The sequence below is a fragment of the Ranitomeya variabilis genome, chromosome 1 (genome assembly GCF_051348905.1).
Source record: "Ranitomeya variabilis isolate aRanVar5 chromosome 1, aRanVar5.hap1, whole genome shotgun sequence".
NCBI classification, from domain to species: Eukaryota; Metazoa; Chordata; class Amphibia; order Anura; family Dendrobatidae; genus Ranitomeya; species Ranitomeya variabilis.
The window spans coordinates 740,059,343-740,078,280 of record NC_135232.1 but is presented as its reverse complement, the minus strand read 5'-3'; the positions used below and the strand labels follow the sequence as shown (position 1 = coordinate 740,078,280).

The 18,938-nt window shown below is 48.1% G+C and overlaps 1 protein-coding gene across 2 annotated transcripts in view; it reads left to right on the top strand.

Moving 5' to 3' along the window:
* The window catches only part of PPP2R5C (protein phosphatase 2 regulatory subunit B'gamma), an 83,534-nt gene that overhangs the window by 19,445 nt on the left and 45,151 nt on the right, over positions 1-18,938 (top strand). The window lies entirely within an intron of this gene.

Here is an 18,938-nt window from a genome sequence, read left to right as displayed (position 1 = left end):
ATCATACAATAGGTTGGGGACCCAGTGACCATACAAATCTTGTGGGAAAGGTGACACGCGCTGTTTATAGAACAGCCCCTAGGTGGCAGTGTATGCAGGAACTGGAGGCGACTTTCGTATAGGAGAAATAAAACTGGAGTTACCTGTCTGTTGGGAATGTATTTATAACCTCTCCAGCCTGTCCTACATTGGTCCCACAACCTGTAGTAACTTCAGGCTGTGAGCGTCTGGACATCATGTTGGGAAATGTTCTGTTTAGAGCAGTGACTTCACCAGCAGAATAGTGAGTGCAGCTCTGGAGTATAATACAGGATGTAACTCAGGATCAGTAATGTAATCTATGTACATAATGACTGCACCAGCAGAATAGTGAGTGCAGCTCTGGAGTATAATACAGGATGTAACTCAGGATCAGTAATGTAATATATGTACATAATGACTGCACCAGCAGAATAGTGAGTGCAGCTCTGGGGTATAATACAGGATGTAACTCAGGATCAGTAATGTAATATATGTACATAATGACTGCACCAGCAGAATAGTGAGTGCAGCTCTGGGGTATAATACAGGATGTAACTCAGGATCAGTAATGTAATGTATGTACACAGTGACTGCACCAGCAGAATAGTGAGTGCAGCTCTGGGGTATAATGCTGAGTATAATGTATAAAACCTTTTCCCTTAGGCCTCTTTCACACTTGCGTCGTGTGACTTACGTCGCAATCCGTCGTTTTGGGCAAAAAACGGATCCTGCAAATGTGCTCGCAGGATGCGTTTTTTGCCCATTGACTTGTATTGCTGACGGATTGCGACGTATGGCCATATGTCGCGTTCGTCGTGCACCGGATCCGCCGTGTTTTGGCGGGTCGTCGTCACGAAAAACGTTCAAGGGAACGTTTTTTCGTACGTCGGATCTGCCACTTTCGACCGCGCATGCGCAGCCGGAACTCCGCCCCCTCCTCCCCGGACTTTAGAATGGGCAGTGGATGCGTTGAAAAACTGCATCTGCTGCCCACGTTGTGCACAAATTTCACAACGTGGGACAGTACGGCGCGCCGAAGCTTAGCAACGGACCCGTACCAACGTAAGTGTGAAAGAGGCCTTACAGAGCGATGATTTCTGTGTAATTTTCCTCCAGTTAATGATGATTGGCGTAGCAGGAGCTGACCTATAGTCTGCATTCAGTCCCTACACCTCCTTTTTTCATCCGTGCCGATCGCCTGAGGATCTGCACAATGGGGAAACTTTTAATTAAAAGACGGAGCTTTCGCTTTATTGTAATTGACATAAATATTTATGTTTGTTTTCTGTGATTGACAGTTACATGGACCTGTGCCATCCTCCTCTGAGCTGCCCATAAACAAGTGCTCAGCTGAGCATACATGTGTATTGTAATGGGATGAGACATAAGCGTCTATCCGACCCTTCCAGCAGCAGCTTATCCTCCCGGGCTGTTACAGCATGGGGTCTGGTATGAATAATATATGACCAAACCTCTCTTCCATTATTTCATGAATTGCCCTCTGCCCACATTGACAACCGGGTCGTACTGGCATGAGCCCCCTCACAGGTGGCATAGGAAATCTCGAAACTGCCAACCCACGGCCATTGTACATCCTGCATTTTTATCCCTAATTGCCCTTTTAAGGGTTAATGCTGGACCTCTAGGCCACCGGTATGTGCTTGGAGTATATCTGAGCACTGAGACCCCCATTTACTAAAACAAATGGTCGTTATTTGTGCCTATAGATGGTGAGAAATGTACAGCTAATGGAATTGTCTGACCATGTGTGTGATCGGTCACACATCGCAGTGTCTCTGAGCAATAAGATCAAAAATGTTCTGCAGATCAAGGTCGTATCTTCTACTTATAGTAGCTAACAGAACGAAAACCGGATTAAAGTAAACCTGCAGGGTGCAGCTAAATATCGAGGAGATGAGCTGCAGATGTAGACCAGTCCAGGCCCTCAATAACTTCGCCGGTCAATTGGAGGAAGTGGACGCAGCCAGGGAGGAAACGTGACATGCGTTATTTCCATTGTCTTATGGAAAGGGAACATAGAAAGAAGAGGGAGCCATGAAAGCATCGTGCAGGCGGCGGCTGCAAACCATCAAAAGACCAAGCCCGTATTATCCTCCAAAAATAGCTTTATCCCCACGTTACCTGAGCTCCTCGCACAAAGGATTAGTGTAGAGTAAATTGAGAGGAGCACACGTGCGTGCAGAAGATTGCATCACTTCATAGTGGTGTTATGCTGCCGCCTTAGTTATGTTTGTAGCATCTTACTGTTAGGGGAATTGCATAAATAGCAATTGCTTTTCTTTGGAAAGCTTACAGTATGTGTTTCCACTATCCTGCTAGGATTTGTCTTGGTTAATTTACTTGTTAAGGATTAAATCAAACCCGAGCAGACGATCCCAAACAGTGCCTGCACCAAAATATGCAGCAGTGATCTGTTGTGATCACGCCTTTGCTGCTTTATTTTTCCATATGCTGTTCCTCCTTTTTTTTTTTTTTTAAATGCATTTTTTGGTGTAAATTTGAAGCACTTTTGTTTTGCTGAGATTCTTCAGTTGAAAAAAAAAGTTAAAATTGTTAGGTGGTGTGCCCACGTTGCGGATTTTTGTGTTTTTTTGCTATAACGCATAAAAAACGCATACATTATGCATCCCATCATTTAGAATGCATTCCGTAATTTTTGTGCACATGATGCATTTTTTTTTTCTGCGAAAAAAAAAACGCATCGCGGTAAAAAAAACGCAGCATGTTCATTAATTTTGTGGATTTTACGTGTTTTTCCCGCTATTTAATGCATTGGGAAGCTCTGGAAAAAAACGCGTCAAAAACGCGAGAAAAACACGTGCGGATTTCTTGCAGAAAATGTCCGGTTTTGCTCTGCAAGAAATCCTGAACGTGTGCACATGGCCTTACTCTCTCCCCCACAAGCTGTTTTTTTTTTTTTTTTCTTTTTCTTTTTTTTTTACTTTATTTTTCCTGCAGGTGTTTTTACCAAACTATGCAAGTGTCCTTTCAGCACAGAGGTTTTCCCATATTTGTAGGTCCCAGCAGTCGGACCCCCAGCGATCCCAAGAGCAAGGGTCTACAGAACTTTCTGAATGAAGGTTGAGCAGTGACTACTCAGCCTTTAGCGGCCTATTTGTTGCTTGGAGCCTGGAGACTTTCCAGGGAAAACCTGCAACCCTCGGAGGTCTATTGTATGGTGCGTTGGCTTTCCAGGAAATATCAGCAAATCTTGGAGGTTTACTTAAATTTACGGCTGCATGTAGAAAAGCCGCGGAGACACCATCACGTGTTTCTCAACGCAAGCAATGAATAGCCAGGTCTTTCACCGGGAAGGAACAACCACGGGAAGGGCAGCATCCAATAAAGGAAAACCACCTATGCCAAAACATGGTATCCATCCACAGACAGCTGTTTCGGGGTATTTGCCCCTCATCCGTGTGGAGTAGGAAACTGGCTATTAGGAGCAGTGCCTAGTGAAAAGACTATAAACATAAGGATGAATGACCTCGGGGATATCAAAACATCCAACACCGCGGAGACACCATCACGTGTTTTTCAACGCACTGAGCCAGAACACTGCCCCCATCCCTTATGGGAAATATGCAAATGCATGTAGAAAAGCCGCGGAGACACCATCACATGTTTCTCAAGGCAAGCAATGAATAGCCAGGTCTTTCACCGGCAAGGAACAACCACGGGAAGGGCAGCATCCAATGTTTTGGCATAGGTGGTTTTCCTTTATTGGATGCTGCCCTTCCCGTGGTTGTTCCTTCCCGGTGAAAGACCTGGCTATTCATTGCTTGCGTTGAGAAACACGTGATGATGTCTCCGCAGCTTTTCTACATGCATTTGCATATTTCCCTTTAGGGATGGGAGCAGTGTTCTGGATCAATGCGTTGAGAAACACGTGATGGTGTCTCCGCGGTGTTGGATGTTTTGATCTCCCCGAGGTCATTCATCCTTATGTTTATATTTAAATTTACGGGACATTGATGCCGCCTCGGAGGTCTACTTTATTGCACTTGATCTTGACGCAGTCCTCGGAGGCCTACTTTACTGGTTGAGGCCTTGGCTGACCAGTGACTACTTGCAGCTCTGAGTCCTACATTGTTGCTCGGGGTTCTTGTTTTCCTGGTTATGTGGGATTTCGGTCCCTTAGAGAGAATGTCATCAGGATTTCACCCCCCCATACACACCCCCAAAAACCATTTTTCTCCTACGCCTCATTGGGGGACATAGGACCATGGGTGTTATGCTGCTGCCACTAGGAGGACACTAAGTAAACACCGAAAGAATAGCTCCTCCCCTGCAGTATACACCCTCCTGCTGGCTCTCAGTGAACCAGTTCTTGCTTAGTGTCTGTAAGGAGGCACTTGGGTCTGTTTCAGACCCCACCGTTTTTATTTTAATTTTTGATTTTTTGTTCTATTTTTTCCTTTAGTGGAGCGAATGGGGGCAACGGATCCCTTCTAGGCTCCGATCTCCCCCGAACCATCAACAGGCAAGTACGTGGAGCGTCCCTCCCGTATCCTTTCCTGCAACGTTGGATGCCAGCCCTGAGCTCATCTTGCGGGCGACTGTTCCTTTGCGTTCCAATCTCCCCCCCCCCCCCCCCCCCCCCTCCATAGCAGGCGACCACATGGTGTAGCCCTCCATCTACCTCTCCTGGAGCCAGGTGCATAGCCGGACATATTATGAATGGCGTCCGTGCAGCCCCCCTCTGCATCACCACTGATATAGCGGATGACGCATGTCGGCAGAAGCTCTCCACCCCCTCCCTGACTATGGCGACGGTGGATTGAGCACCGGCCCACCGCATCTACCGTGAGTACACTGCGGGGGCCGGGGGCCGAGGCCCTGGGGGTTCCTGGTCCCCGGGGTATGGGAGGTCCGCACCTTAAAGCCCGGGTCCGTGGGTGGTCTGCAGTGCGGCAATTCCTTCAGAGAGTGTGGCTTAAGAATGGCGCTAATAGCGTTCGGCGCTGCAGGCCGCAACCGCAGGTTTACAATTTAGCCCCCGGCTTTTCCCTTTCATACAGGCCGGAGTTTTGGCCACACCCACTGGCAGTTGCCGCCGCCCACTTTCTGGTGCTTCTCGTTCCCTGAGAGACTTTCACTTCCTGATCTCGGCGGCCATCTTGGTACACCCACAGGGCTGATGCTGCAGCGCTGCTCCAGCATTTTCGATCACAGCCTTCAGGATTAGCGATTCCTATGCATAACTCCCGTGGCATCACACTGCGGACCTCCACTGGGGACTCAAGACACAGGACCATGGGTAAGCTTCAGAAACATAGCTTAACCCTTCCCCTGCTAGTAAGCGCTTTCCTTCAGGCTTTACTAAGTCTCAACCAAAGCCTCACAAAAAGTCTGGGAAAACCCACACTGTATTTTTTTCACTGCATGTACCTCTTGTAAGGTATCATTACCCCGGGGTCACAATACTGCATTAGGCACAGCTTGTGAACCGGTGACGGCTCAGGAACCACCTGTTGCTGATACTGAACCCAGCGAGCCTAGTCCCCCTGAGTGGGTTTCCTCCCTTTCCCGGTCTATGGCATCCCTGGCAAAAGCGTTAGAATCGTTCCGAGACCCTTCCTCTAACCAGGGCACTAATACGGACGACGCTTCCGATGGTCAGAACCCCTCGTACTCCAGGGGTCGTACCTTGCCAAGGAGTTCTCACTCTTCCAGGAAAAGGACTCATGCCATATCCCCAGACCATCACCGGTTTTCGGGTTCTGAGAGCTCCACTTCTCGCTCCCCTTCCATGGGGCTAGTAGAGAACCTGTTTCAGAGGACGATTCTGACACGTCCCTAGATCAGGAATTTCATCACGTTCAGGAGACTCTCGACTCTCTAATTGAGTCAGTGAATAAGGCTTTGAGACTTGAGGAGGAACCCTTATCTAAAACGGATCATGCCGTGTCCTTTAAGAGGACCAAACGAGCTCACAGAGTGTAAGGGTACTGTCTCACAGTGGCACTTTTGTCGCTACGACGGTACGATCCGTGACGTTCCAGCGATATCCATACGATATCGCTGTGTCTGACACGCAGCAGCGATCAGGGACCCCGCTGAGAATCGTACGTCGTAGCAGATCGTTTGGAACTTTCTTTCGTCGCTGGATCTCCCGCTGTCATCGTTGGATCGGTGTGTGTGACACCGATCCAACGATGCGTTCGCTTGTAACCAGGGTAAACATTGGGTTACTAAGCGCAGGGCCGCGCTTAGTAACCCGATGTTTACCCTGGTTACCATCGTAAAAGTAAAAAAAAAAAAAAACAGTACATACTCACATTCCGGTGTCCGTCAGGTCCCTTGCAGTCTGCTTCCCGCTCTGACTGACTGCCGGCCGGAAAGTAAGAGCAGAGCACAGCGGTGACGTCACCGCTGTGATCTGCTTTCACTTTACGGCCGGGAGTCAGTCAGAGCGGGAAACAGACGGCAACGGACACCGGAATGTGAGTATGTAGTGTTTTGGTTTTTTTTAACTTTTACGATGGTAACCAGGGTAAACATCGGGTTACTAAGCGCGGCCCTGCGCTTAGTAACCCGATGTTTACCCTGGTTACCCGGGGCCTTCGGCATCGTTGGTCGCTGGAGAGCGGTCTGTGTGACAGCTCTCCAGCGACCACACAACGACTTTCCAATCACGGCCTGGTCGTATCACTGGTCGTGATCGTTGGAAAGTTGCAGAGTGTGACAGTACCCTTAGCCACTCATCCCGAGTTTAAGCAAATTGTTGAATCTCACAGGATCCGTCCAGATAAACGATTCACAGGGCAGAAGCCCATGGAGTCCTAATATGCCTTTGTGACCAATCTTTTCTTAGATCCTGGGCAATCTCCCCTGGTAGATCCTCCGGTATCGTGCCTGGCTACTAAATCTGTTTTATCCTCCTCGGAGGGCGCCTCTATTAAAAATCCAACCGATCGTCAGATCGACAATATGGCGCGTTCAGCTTTTGAAGCCTCAGCGGCCGCACTCTTTCCATCTTTTGCCGCTACGTGGGTGGCTAAGGCTATGACCCACTGGGCTGAGGTCTTGTCTTCAGCAGTACTGGATACCCCCCCCCCTCCCCCCCCCGAGATAGCAGACCTTGCTACTCAGATAGCCAGAGCTGGAGATTTTGTAGTGACCGCGTCCCTGGATGCCGCTGACTGCGCTTCTCAAGCAGCAGCAAATGCCATCACCATCCGGAGGTCCTTATGGCTCAGAGACTGGCGCGTGGATTCTATTTCCAAAAAGTCATTGACTTCTCTCCCATATCAGAGCGGTCGCCTTTTTGGCGAAAAGCTCAACCAGTTAATTTCTGACGCCACTGGAGGGAAGAGTAAAATTTCTTTAACAGAGACCCTCTCAGCCTTTTCGGAACCTGCAACCACAGGCTCGGTCCCGATTTTTTTTTTTTCTTTTTTTTTTCTTCGTTACAACTCAAATTGGTCCTCTACTTCCACATCTCCCGGTTTCGGCCGGGCACAACGCGGAGACAGAGGTTCACAGGCCTCTTTTAAAGGTACCTTCACACGAAGCGACGCTGCAGCGATAGCGACAACGATGTCGATCGCTGCAGCGTCGCTGTTTGGTCGCTGGAGAGCTGTCACACAGACCGCTCTCCAGCGATCAACTATGCCGAGGTCCCCTGGTAACCAGGGTAAACATCGGGTAACTAAGCGCAGGGCCGCGCTTAGTAACCCGATGTTTACCCTGGTTACCAGCGTAAAATCTAAAAAAAACAAACAGCACATACTTACATTCACGTCCCCCTGCGTCCACTTCCTGACTGACTGAGCGCCGTACAGTGAGAGCAGAGCGGTGACGTCACCGCTGTGCTGCTTTCACTTTCACTTTGCGGCGCTGAGTCAGAGGAGGAAGCAGACTGCAGGGGACGCAATGTGAGTATGTGCTGTTTGTTTTTTTTACATTTTACGCTAGTAACCAGGGTAAACATCGGGTAACTAAGCGCGGCCCTGCGCTTAGTAACCCGATGTTTACCCTGGTTACCAGTGTAAAATATCGCTGGTATCGTTGCTTTTCCTTTCAAACACAACGATACACAGCGATCGGACGACCAAATAAAGTTCTGGACTTTATTCAGCGACCAGCGACATCACAGCAGGATCCTGATCGCTGCTGCGTGTCAAACGAAACGATATCGCTAGCGAGGACGCTGCAACGTCACGGATTGCTAGCGATATCGTTATAATGTCGTTTCGTGTGAAGGTACCTTAAGCCTTCCCCTTCATGGAGAGGCTGGTCAAGGCAGCCGGGATCCAGAGGCGCCAGAACGGGCAGACCTTCCACACAATGACTACCTGCGGTATCCGGGGGACACCCTCAAAGTAGGCGGCCGCCTGCTTTCCTTCAGTGCTGCGTGGCTCTCGGTCACTCACGACGAGTGGGTCCGCGGTCTAATGTCCTCCGGATACAAGATAGATCTCTTATCTCATCCCCCAAACCGTTTTTTTCCTGTCTTCTCCTCCCAGGGCAAAAGTATCAGAGAAGACGGAGTTATTATTCCGGTCCCTCAAAGCGAAAGGTTTCAAGGTTTTTATTCAAACCTCTTCATTGTTCCAAAGAAGGACGGTACAGTACGGCCCATAATGGACCTAAAACTGCTGAACAAGTTCATCAGGGTGCGACGGTTCCGGATGGAATCGCTTCATTCTGTTATCGCCTCCATGGGAAAAAGGCGAGTTCCTGGCGTCTATAGACATCCAGGGCGCATACCTCCACATTCCTATTTTACCTTCTCACCAAAGGTTTCTTCGCTTCGCAGTTCAGGAAGATTACTTCCAATTCGTTGCTCTGCCCTTCAGCCTCGCCACCGCTCCCAGGGTATTCACCAAGGTCATGGCGGCTGCCGTGGCCATACTCCACACCCGAGGAGTGGTGGCGCTCCCGTATTTAGACGATATCCTCATCAAAGACCCCTCTTTACCCTCCTGCGAAGAAGCCGTGGCCATCACAATAGATACCCTTTCTCGCCTGGGTTGGAAGATAAACTTCAAAAAATCTTCCCCAGTGCCGGCTCAGCGAATTTCCTTTCTAGGAATGATACTCGACTCGTCCCGGGGGTTGGTTCTTCTTCCCCCGGAAAAGATCTCAGTCTTACAGTGAGAAGCTCAGAATCTCTCTCAGCCTCGCTCTCACTCTCTGCGCTTCAGTATGAGAGTCCTCGGCAGGATGGTAGCAGCTATGGAGGCGGTTCCATTTGGCCAACTACACCGTCCTCTACAGCATGCCCTCCTGGCTGTTCGGGACAGGAACCCGTTCTCCCTAGACTGTCAGTTCCTCCTTCCCCAGCGAGTCAGACAGTCTCTCAGGTGGTGGACATTGAAATCCTCCCTGAATCAAGGGAAGTCTTTTCTTCCAGTACACTGGCTGGTTGTGACGACAGATGCCAGTCATCTAGGCTGGGGAGCGGTGTTCCTTCATCACACTGCTCAGGGCTGCTGGTCCCCCCAGGAATCACGCCTTCCAATCAACATCTTGGAAATCCGGGCGATCAGGCTGGCACTTCTCCAGTTCCATCCCTTCCTAGCAGGTCGCCCAATCAGGATTCAGTCCGACAACGCCACTGCAGTGGCATACATCAACCGCCAAGGGGGAACCCGCAGCAGGGCGGCCATGACAGAGGTAGGCCACATCCTCTGATGGGCCGAGGAAAACCGCTCAATGATCTCTGCGGTTCACATCCCGGGAGTGGACAATTGGGAGGCAGACTTCCTCAGTCGGCAATGCCTCGACTCCGGGGAGTGGTCTCTCCATCCGGAGATCTTCCACTAGATCTGCTGTCGTTGGGGAACGCCGGACGTGGATCTGATGTACTCACGGCTGAATTCCAAGGTTCCAGACTTCATGGCTCGGTCCCACGATCCGGCAGCCATCAGGGCAGACGCTCTTGTACTCCCGTGGCATCATTTTCGGCTTCTTTACATATTTCCCCCGCTTCCTCTCCTGCTGAGAGTCATCAAGAAAATCAGAGCGGAGAGGGTACCGGTAATCCTGATTGCGCCAGATTGGCCGCGCCGGGCGTGGTACGCGGAACTAGTTCAACTAGTTGCCGATGTTCCCTAGCGATTACCGAATTGCGCAGATCTGCTATCTCAAGGCCCCTTTTGCCAACAGAACTCAGAGGCCCTGTGTTTGCCGGCATGGCCGTTGAGTCCTGGGTCCTAATCCAGGCAGGTTTCTCTCCAGAAGCCATAGCTACCATGATCAGCGCTAGAAAGCCTACGTCTATGCGTATCTATCATCGCACTTGGTAGACTTCCTTTTCATGGGTAGCGACCTAGGACCTTCTCCTCTACATTTTTCCATCCGTTACATTCTCCAGGTCTTACGAAAGGGTTTGGACTTGGGTCTCGCCCTTAGTTCTCTCAAGGTGCAGATCTCAGCCCTGTCTGTTCTCTTCCAACGCAGGATTGCCAACAGATTACAGGTCAAGACGTTTATTCAGGGAGTCTCCCATCGGGCGACCCCCTATAGGATGCCGTTGGAACCATAGGATCTTAATCTGGTCCTCGGAGTTTTGCAACAGGCTCCTTTTAAACCTCTACAGGAGGTTTCCCTGTCTCTTCTTTCATGGAAAGTTGCTTTTCTAGTTGTGGTCACCTCTATTAGACGAGTCTCCGAGCTGGCGGCTCTGTCCTCTCAAGTTCCGTTCCTGAATTTTCATCAGGTTAGGGTGGTTTTGAGGACATCCCCGTCTTTTCTACCGAAAGTTGTATCCTCTTTTCATCTCAATGAGAAGATTGTCTTACCGTCACTCTGTCTGGCACCAGTCCATCGCATCAAGAAGGCCCTTCATACACTGGATTTAGTGAGAGCTCTTAGGAGATACGTCTTGCGGACAGTGTCTTTCCGCAGGTCAGATGCCCTATTCGTGCTCCCGGAAGAACCGAGGAAAGGATTTCCCGCTTCCAAGGCGACAATCGCCAAATGGATCCGTTCGGCTATTCAGGAGTCCTACCGAGTCAGAGGTCTTCCTGTCCCAGCAGGGATTAAGGCTCACTCCACTCGGTCAGTGGACGCGTCTTGGGCCATCCGGCACCAAGCTTCGGCAGCACAAGTTTGTAAGGCTGCAACTTGGTCCAGCCTTTATACCTTTACAAAATATTACCATATTCACTCTCAGGCCTCGGCAGACGAATTTTGCAGGCGGCCGTGCCGCATCTGTAACTTGTGGGTACAAGCAGCAATTGCAGTTAATTGTTTCCCACCCAGGGACTGCTTTAGGACGTCCCATGGTCCTGTGTCCCCCAATGAGGCGTAGGAGAAAAGGAGATTTTTGTGTACTCACCGTAAAATCTTTTTCTCCGAGCCAATCATTGGGGGACACAGCACCCACCCTGTTAACCTATTGGCTTTGGTTTTGTTTTGAGTTAACTTGGTTTTGACATAGTTCATCCTTGTTAAATATTAAGCTCCTACTGCTTTGTTACTGAACTGGTTCACTGAGAGCGAGCAGGAGGGTGTATACTGCAGGGGAGGAGCAATTCTTTCTGTGTTTACTTAGTGTCCTCCTAGTGGCAGCAGCATAACACCCATGGTCCTGTGTCCCCCAATGATTGGCTCGGAGAAAAAGATTTTACGGTGAGTACACAAAAATCTCCTTATGTGTGCTGATTGCTCTTTCAATGACAAGTCCAGCAATACCGTTACATGGGCGGACTCAAGCTCTATTCCCAGCCCAGCGCTGGTTCCTCCTGTTTGAATGACAACTCCTTTTCCTGCAGTCACTCAGTCTAGAGGCTGTCAGTCAAACCAGTGGAGGCAGTGCTGCGTTGGGAATAGAGCTGGTGTGACAGATGCTTCATATCTACCATCAAACACTGATTTCTATGTAACGGAGGATCGGACTGGCCATGTAATGATATTGTTGGACTTGTCTTTGGAAGTGCCTCATGCACATACAGCTCTGGCAAAAATTAAGAGACCGCCACATCAAAACCCTGTTATGGGCAGCCCAATCTCCAGACCTGAACCCCATTGAAAACCTCTGGAATGTAATCAAGAGCATGATGGATAGTCACAAGCCATCAAACAAAGAAGAACTGCTTACATTTTTACGCCAGAAGCACTGTGAAAGACTGGTGGAAAGCATGCCAAGACGCATGACAGCTGTGATTTAAAAATCATGGTTATTCCACAAAATATTGAATTCTGAACTCTTCCCTAGTTAAAACATTAGTATTGTTGTTTCTAAATGATTATGAACTTGTTTTCTTTGCATTATTTGAGGTCTGAAAGCACTGGGGGTGTTTTTATTTTATTTTCACCATTTTTCTTTGTCAGAAAAAAAAAACAAAATTTATTACTCGGAAATTCCGAGACATGTTGTCAGAAGTTTATAGACAATTTACATTTTACTCAAAAATATACCTATAAAGAGAAAAATCAGACAAACTGAACATTTTGAAGTGGTCTCTTAACCCGTTTCTGACCTCGGACGGGATAGTACGTCTGAGGTCAGATCCCCTGCTTTGACGTGGGCTCCGTCACATGATCGGGGGTCAGCGATGAGTCAGGAGAGTAACCATAGAGGTCCTTGAGACCGCTATGGTTACTGATGCCTGTTTGCTGTGAGCGCCACCCTGTGGTCGGTGCTCGTCTCGTAGCAAGCCTGCAATTCATCTGATGATCGCTGCTATGTAGCTGAGCCGATCGAGAGGTGCCAGCTTCTAGCCTCCCGTGGAGGCTATTAAAGCATGGTAAAAGTAAAAAAAAAGAAAAGGTTAAAAAAATATGAAATAAATAAAATAAAATATAAAAGTTTAAAGCACCCCTCTTTCGCCCCATTCAAAATAAAATTAAAAAAATCAAACCTACACATATTTGGTATCGCCGCTTTCAGAATCGCCCGATCTATCAATAGAAAAAAAGGATTAACCTGATCGCTAAACGGCGTAGCGAGAAAAAAATGTGAAACTCCAAAATTACGTTTTTTTTGGTCGCTGTGACATTGCATTAAAATGCAATAACGGGCGATCAAAAGAACGTATCTGCACCAAAATGGTATCACAAAAAACATCAGCTCGGCATGCAAAAAATAAGCCCTCCCCCAACCCCCGATCACGAAAAATGGAGATGCTATGGGTATCGGAAAATGGCTTTTTTATTTATTTATTTATTTATTTTTTAGTAAAGTTTTGATTTTTTTTTTCACCACTTAGATAAAAAATAACCTAGACATGTTTGGTGTCTATGAACTCGTAATGACCTGGAGAATCATAATGACAGATCAGTTTTAGCATTTTGTATAGGATATACTTAGGCACACTCTGAGTCTGATGCAACAAAAAGTGTTTAATACATACAGTATTCAAAATGTTCTCAAACGTTTCGGTCTGCAAGGACTTTTATCAGTGTCTGGTCATTACCAGACTTGCGGTGGATACCGCGTCTCTTTCCTTCTCTCCAGCCCCTCTCCGGCTTGATCGGCTGGTTATAGCACTCTATCCACAGGATTTCCTGTTCATCCCAATCTTTTGATGCAATATCTTGTTCTCTAAAGGGTTTATATTATATACCCTACTCTGCTTAGCTATAGAACACACTGATGAAGGTCCTTGCAGACCGAAACGTTTGTGAACATTTTGAATACTGTATGTATTAAACACTTTTGTTGCATCAGACTCATCAGAGTGTGCCTAAGTATATCCTTTACCATATTGTAAGGTCTGGGCACCTACTTTCTAGGCACCTCCACCCTTGGGCTGTGCTAACCATTTATTGTACTACAGTTTTAGCATTTAGTGAACCTAGCAAAAAAGCCAAATAAAAAACATGCATGGGATTGCACTTTTTTTGCAATTTCACCGCACTTGGAATATTTTTCCCATTTTCTAGTACACGTCATGGTAAAACCAATGACGTTGTTCAAAAGTACAACTCATCCCGCAAAAAATAAGCCCTCACATGGCCATATTGACAGAAAAATAAAAAAGTTATGGCTCTGGGAAGGAGGGGAGTGAAAAACTAACCTGGAACAATGGAAATTCCCAAGGTCATGAAGGGGTTAAAGGGAACCTGTCACCCCCAAAATGGAAGTGGAGCTAAGCCCACCGCCATCAGGGGCTTATCTACAGCATTCTATATATTTGTATATTTTATTCCTTTCGGTGTCACTATGGTTACCGACGGTACTTCCGGGGTTAAACACACCTTTCATTTCCGGTGGCCAACGCTATTTAAACCCACTGCTGGCATTTTGTAATACTCCCCCTGAGGAAGGAGTGTGTCCGAAACGTACGTTCGGGTGAGTGCACGGATCCCGGGATCCCCCATACCTGTGCAGCTTGTAAGGGAATGCCTACTTCTTTCGGCTATGCACATACGTACTGTACATGTCCCTTAGTGGTTAAGTATTTTCATCGAAGTATGCTGCCCTTTGTTTTTTGCACTTGCTGTTTATTGACTACTTGTGGTCTGTAACATTAGGCAGACATGTCTATTACCACCTTCTCTTTTTGACTGTCTCTCCTGACGGGGAGTGACTTATTAGCTATTGTCTAAAGGGAGTAAGGTGATGGGTGGTTCCCTGCATCCGTGCACTCTTGTTTCTTGTTGTACCTGTTTACAGTGGTTGCTCTCCATGTGCGCCATTTTTTAGGCCTGTATTATTCTCTGTCCTATTTATTGTCTCAATAAAGTATTTGCATATTATGACACCTATGGACTGTTTTGGTCGTTTTTTTTTTTTTTGTGGCTTCTTTGACCCCCCCCCCTCCCTGTGTATCTATGCTTAGCGACTAGTCCACGTGAATACGTCCATTACTATTCAGCAGGCTACTATTATTATTATTTTCATTTGAGTTGATGATTTTTTTCTAAAGTATTGGTCATGCTGATTTTGTTTGAGGTTTTTTTTCATCTAGCATTCTGTAATGCTGTAGATAGGCCCCCGATGTATCCTGAAAGATGAGGAAAAAGAGGTTAGATTATACTCACCCAGGGGCGGTCCTGGTACAATGGGTGTCGCGGTCCGGGGCCTCCCATCTTCTTACGATGACGTCCTCTTCTTGTATTCACGCTGCGGCTCCGGCGCAGGCGTACTTTGTCTGCCCTGTTGAGGGCAATGCAATGTACTGTAGTGCGCAGGCGCTGGGCCTCTCTGACCTTTCCTGGCGCCTGCGCACTGCAGTACTTTGCTCTGCCCTCAACAGGGCAAACAAAGTACGCCTGCGCCGGAGCCGCAGCGTGAATACAAGAAGAGGACGTCATCGTAAGAAGATGGGAGGCCCCGGACCGGACCACGACGCCCATCGGACCAGGACCACCCCCTGGTGAGTATAATCTAACCTCTTTTTCTCATCTTTCAGGATACATCGGGGGCTTATCTACAGCATTACAGAATGCTGTAGATAAGCCCCTGATGCTTGTGGGCTTAGCTCAACTTCGATTTTGGGGGTGACAGGTTCCCTTTAATGACCGCCAATATGTCTTTTTACTGACCTGAGATATAAGAGAATAGCATCCCCCATACAGGTGACAATCCAGCAGCTGTTGGCTGCACACTATAGCTGACAACTTGCTGCATCAGCCACGATCATAGTAGGCACCACCGATATCTGTTTAACCCCTTAGATGCTGCTGTCAATAGTGAATACAGTTGTGCTCAAAAGTTTACATACCCTGGCAGAATTTTTGCTTTTTTTGACCTTTTTTCAGAGAATATAAATAACGCCAAAACTTTTTCTCCACTCTTTGTTAGTGGTTGGGTGAAGCCATTTATTGTCAAACTACTGTGTTTTCTCTTTTTAAATCATAATGACAACCCAAAACATCCAAATGACCCTGATCAAAAGTTTACATACCCTGGTGATTTTGGGCTGATAACATGCACAGAAGTTGACACAAATGGGTGTGAATGGCTACTAAAGGTAAGATCCTCACCTGTGACCTGTTTGCTTGTAATCAGTGTATGTGCATAAAAGCTGATTGAGTTTCTGGGATCCAGACAGACTCTTGCATCTTTCATCCTGCCACTGACTTCTCGGGGCATTCCAGAATGCTGTAGATAAGCCCCTGATGCTGGTGGGCTTAGCTCACCTTTGATTTTGGGGGTGACAGGTTCCCTTTAATTTTTGCCAGAGATGAATAGTTTGAGGGTGAAATCCTGCTGACATTCCCATTATGGCTGTAATGATTGTGGTGTTGTCGGCTGGTGATCTGCAGTGAGAGGGCGGTGGAGTTATTAGAGATCGACCCTCATTATTCCCCGAAATGGCTTAAATTCTTATAATTCTCCCCATAGCCTAGTGAAGAGTCTTCCCCTTGTAAGCAAAGGCCTTCGGAGGTGCAGAACGTGGATTTTACATATTGTGGGGTTCCCACTGTGTAATGAAACTTTCGTCAGCTTTCTGTTGGATCTTATTTCAAACCTTTTCAGATCTTTGCTGTAAGTAAATGTAAACCTCACTTAAAGTCCAAAGAATAAAAAGAAAATCTGCGTGTCTGGCAAGATGCTGTGTGGAAGAGTCTCCTTTGACCAGATGTGTGCAGCCATAACTTATGGTCCGTAGGAGCACGTTCACATGGCGCTGTATCCATGTGCTGTTGATGGCCATGTAACGGATGCGAGGAGATTGGCAAAACTCTAATTCTGTTGCCAACTTATTTGTAATTTCATGCAATATAATCTGGGGTGTGTTAAAGATTCACTTATTTTTGATTTTTGCTTTTCCAACTTGTATTTAATGTTCCCCGTATGATGCCGGAGAAGACGTCCTTTGGGAATGGATCGTTTTATAGTTTATTTTGCATTATAACCGGAGCTGCCACAGAAGCCTTTGCTGACTGGTGCTGCCTGTCTTGCTGCCAGTAATGTGCATGGTCCGGTCAAACCCAGCAGTGTGGTCCGGTGGCCTGTCGTCCGTTGATCACTTATACCTTTACGATGTTTGTGACAAATAATGTCCCAGCAAACAGCGCACCATATTGGGTCTAAGAACATATCCCCCCCCCCCATCCTTCATAAGTGATCACTGTTATGTGATGTATGATTGCCCAGCATCCCCAAATAGGGTGCAAAGGGTTAATTTTTGCAAATCTTGTGTCTAAAGAGGATAATCTTAGAAAATTACGGGGTAGTAACATTTTGATGCAGTGTTATTGTGCCGAGCGACAGATAATCAATCAATCAATCAGGTAGTGTATACGCTATGGATACAGGATGGTGCCGGGTGGCAGATTCAGTGTGGCATTGTGATACTGATGGGGTAGTAGATGCAATGCTGGTGTCAGGGAGTGGATACACTATGGCTGCAGCACTAGTGCCGGGTAGTGGATACATTGTAGCTGCGGTACTACTTGCGGGCAGTGGATACGCTGTGGCTGCAGTACTACTGGCGGGCGGTGGATACGTTGTAGCTGCGGTACTGGTGTCGGGTGGTGGATACGTTGTGGCTGTGGTACTAGTGCCGGGTACTGGGTACACTGTGGCTGTGGTACTACTGCCGTGTAGTGGATACGTTGTGACTGTGGTACTAGTGTTGGTTAGTGGATACGTTATGGCTGCGGTACTAGTGCCAGGCGCACTGGATATGTTATGGCTGCGGTACTAGTGCCGGGTGGTGGATACATTGTGTTTGCGGTACTAGTCTTGGTTGGTGGATACATTGTGACTGTGGTACTAGTGCCGGGTGGTGGATACGTTGTGACTGCAGTACTAGTGTCGGGTGATGGGTACACTGTGGCTGCGGTACTAGTGCCGGGTGGTGGATACGTTGTGGCTGCAGTACTAGTGTCGGGTAGTGGATACATTGTGGCTGCGGTACTAGTGCCGGGTGGTGGATAAGTTGTGGCTGCGGTACTAGTGTCGGGTAGTGAATACATTGTGGCTGCGGTACTAGTGTCGGGTGGTGGATACATTGTGGCTGCGGTACTAGTCCCGGGTGGTGGATAAGTTGTGGCTGCGGTACTAGTGCCAGGCGCACTGGATATGTTATGGCTGCGGTACTAGTGCCGGGTGGTGGATACATTGTGTTTGCGGTACTAGTCTTGGTTGGTGGATACATTGTGACTGTGGTACTAGTGCCGGGTGGTGGATACGTTGTGACTGCAGTACTAGTGTCGGGTGATGGGTACACTGTGGCTGCGGTACTAGTGCCGGGTGGTGGATACGTTGTGGCTGCAGTACTAGTGTCGGGTAGTGGATACATTGTGGCTGCGGTACTAGTGCCGGGTGGTGGATAAGTTGTGGCTGCGGTACTAGTGTCGGGTAGTGAATACATTGTGGCTGCGGTACTAGTGTCGGGTGGTGGATACATTGTGGCTGCGGTACTAGTGCCGGGTGGTGGATACATTGTGGCTGCGGTACTAGTGCCGGGTGGTGGAAACATTGTGGCTGCGGTACTAGTGCCGGGTGGTGGATACATTGTGGCTGCGGTACTAGTGCCGGGTGGTGGATACATTGTGGCTGCGGTACTAGTGCCGGGTGGTGGATACATTGTGACTGCGGTACTAGTGTTGGGTGGTGGACACATTGTGACTGCGGTACTAGTGCCGGGTGGTGGATACATTGTGACTGCGGTACTAGTGTTGGGTGGTGGACACATTGTGACTGCGGTACTAGTGTTGGGTGGTGGACACTTTGTGGCTGCGGTACTAGTGGCTGGCGGTGGATACATTGTTGCTGCGGTACTAGTGGCTGGCGGTGGATACATTGTTGCTGCGGTACTAGTGGCTGGCGGTGGATACGTTGTGACTGCAGTACTAGTGGTGAGCGGTGGATACTTTGTTGCACAGGACAATTCTTTTGCCTTCCTTTGTGACCAGTGCTCCCCGTTCTTATTGTGCAGCAGTCCTCACTTCTTCACGTCCCTTTAACCCTCCCTCCTATCACTCAGCTTTGGGGACAGATGAGGAGGGGGCTCTCGCCTTGGTCCCTCCTCTTCTGGGGTTTG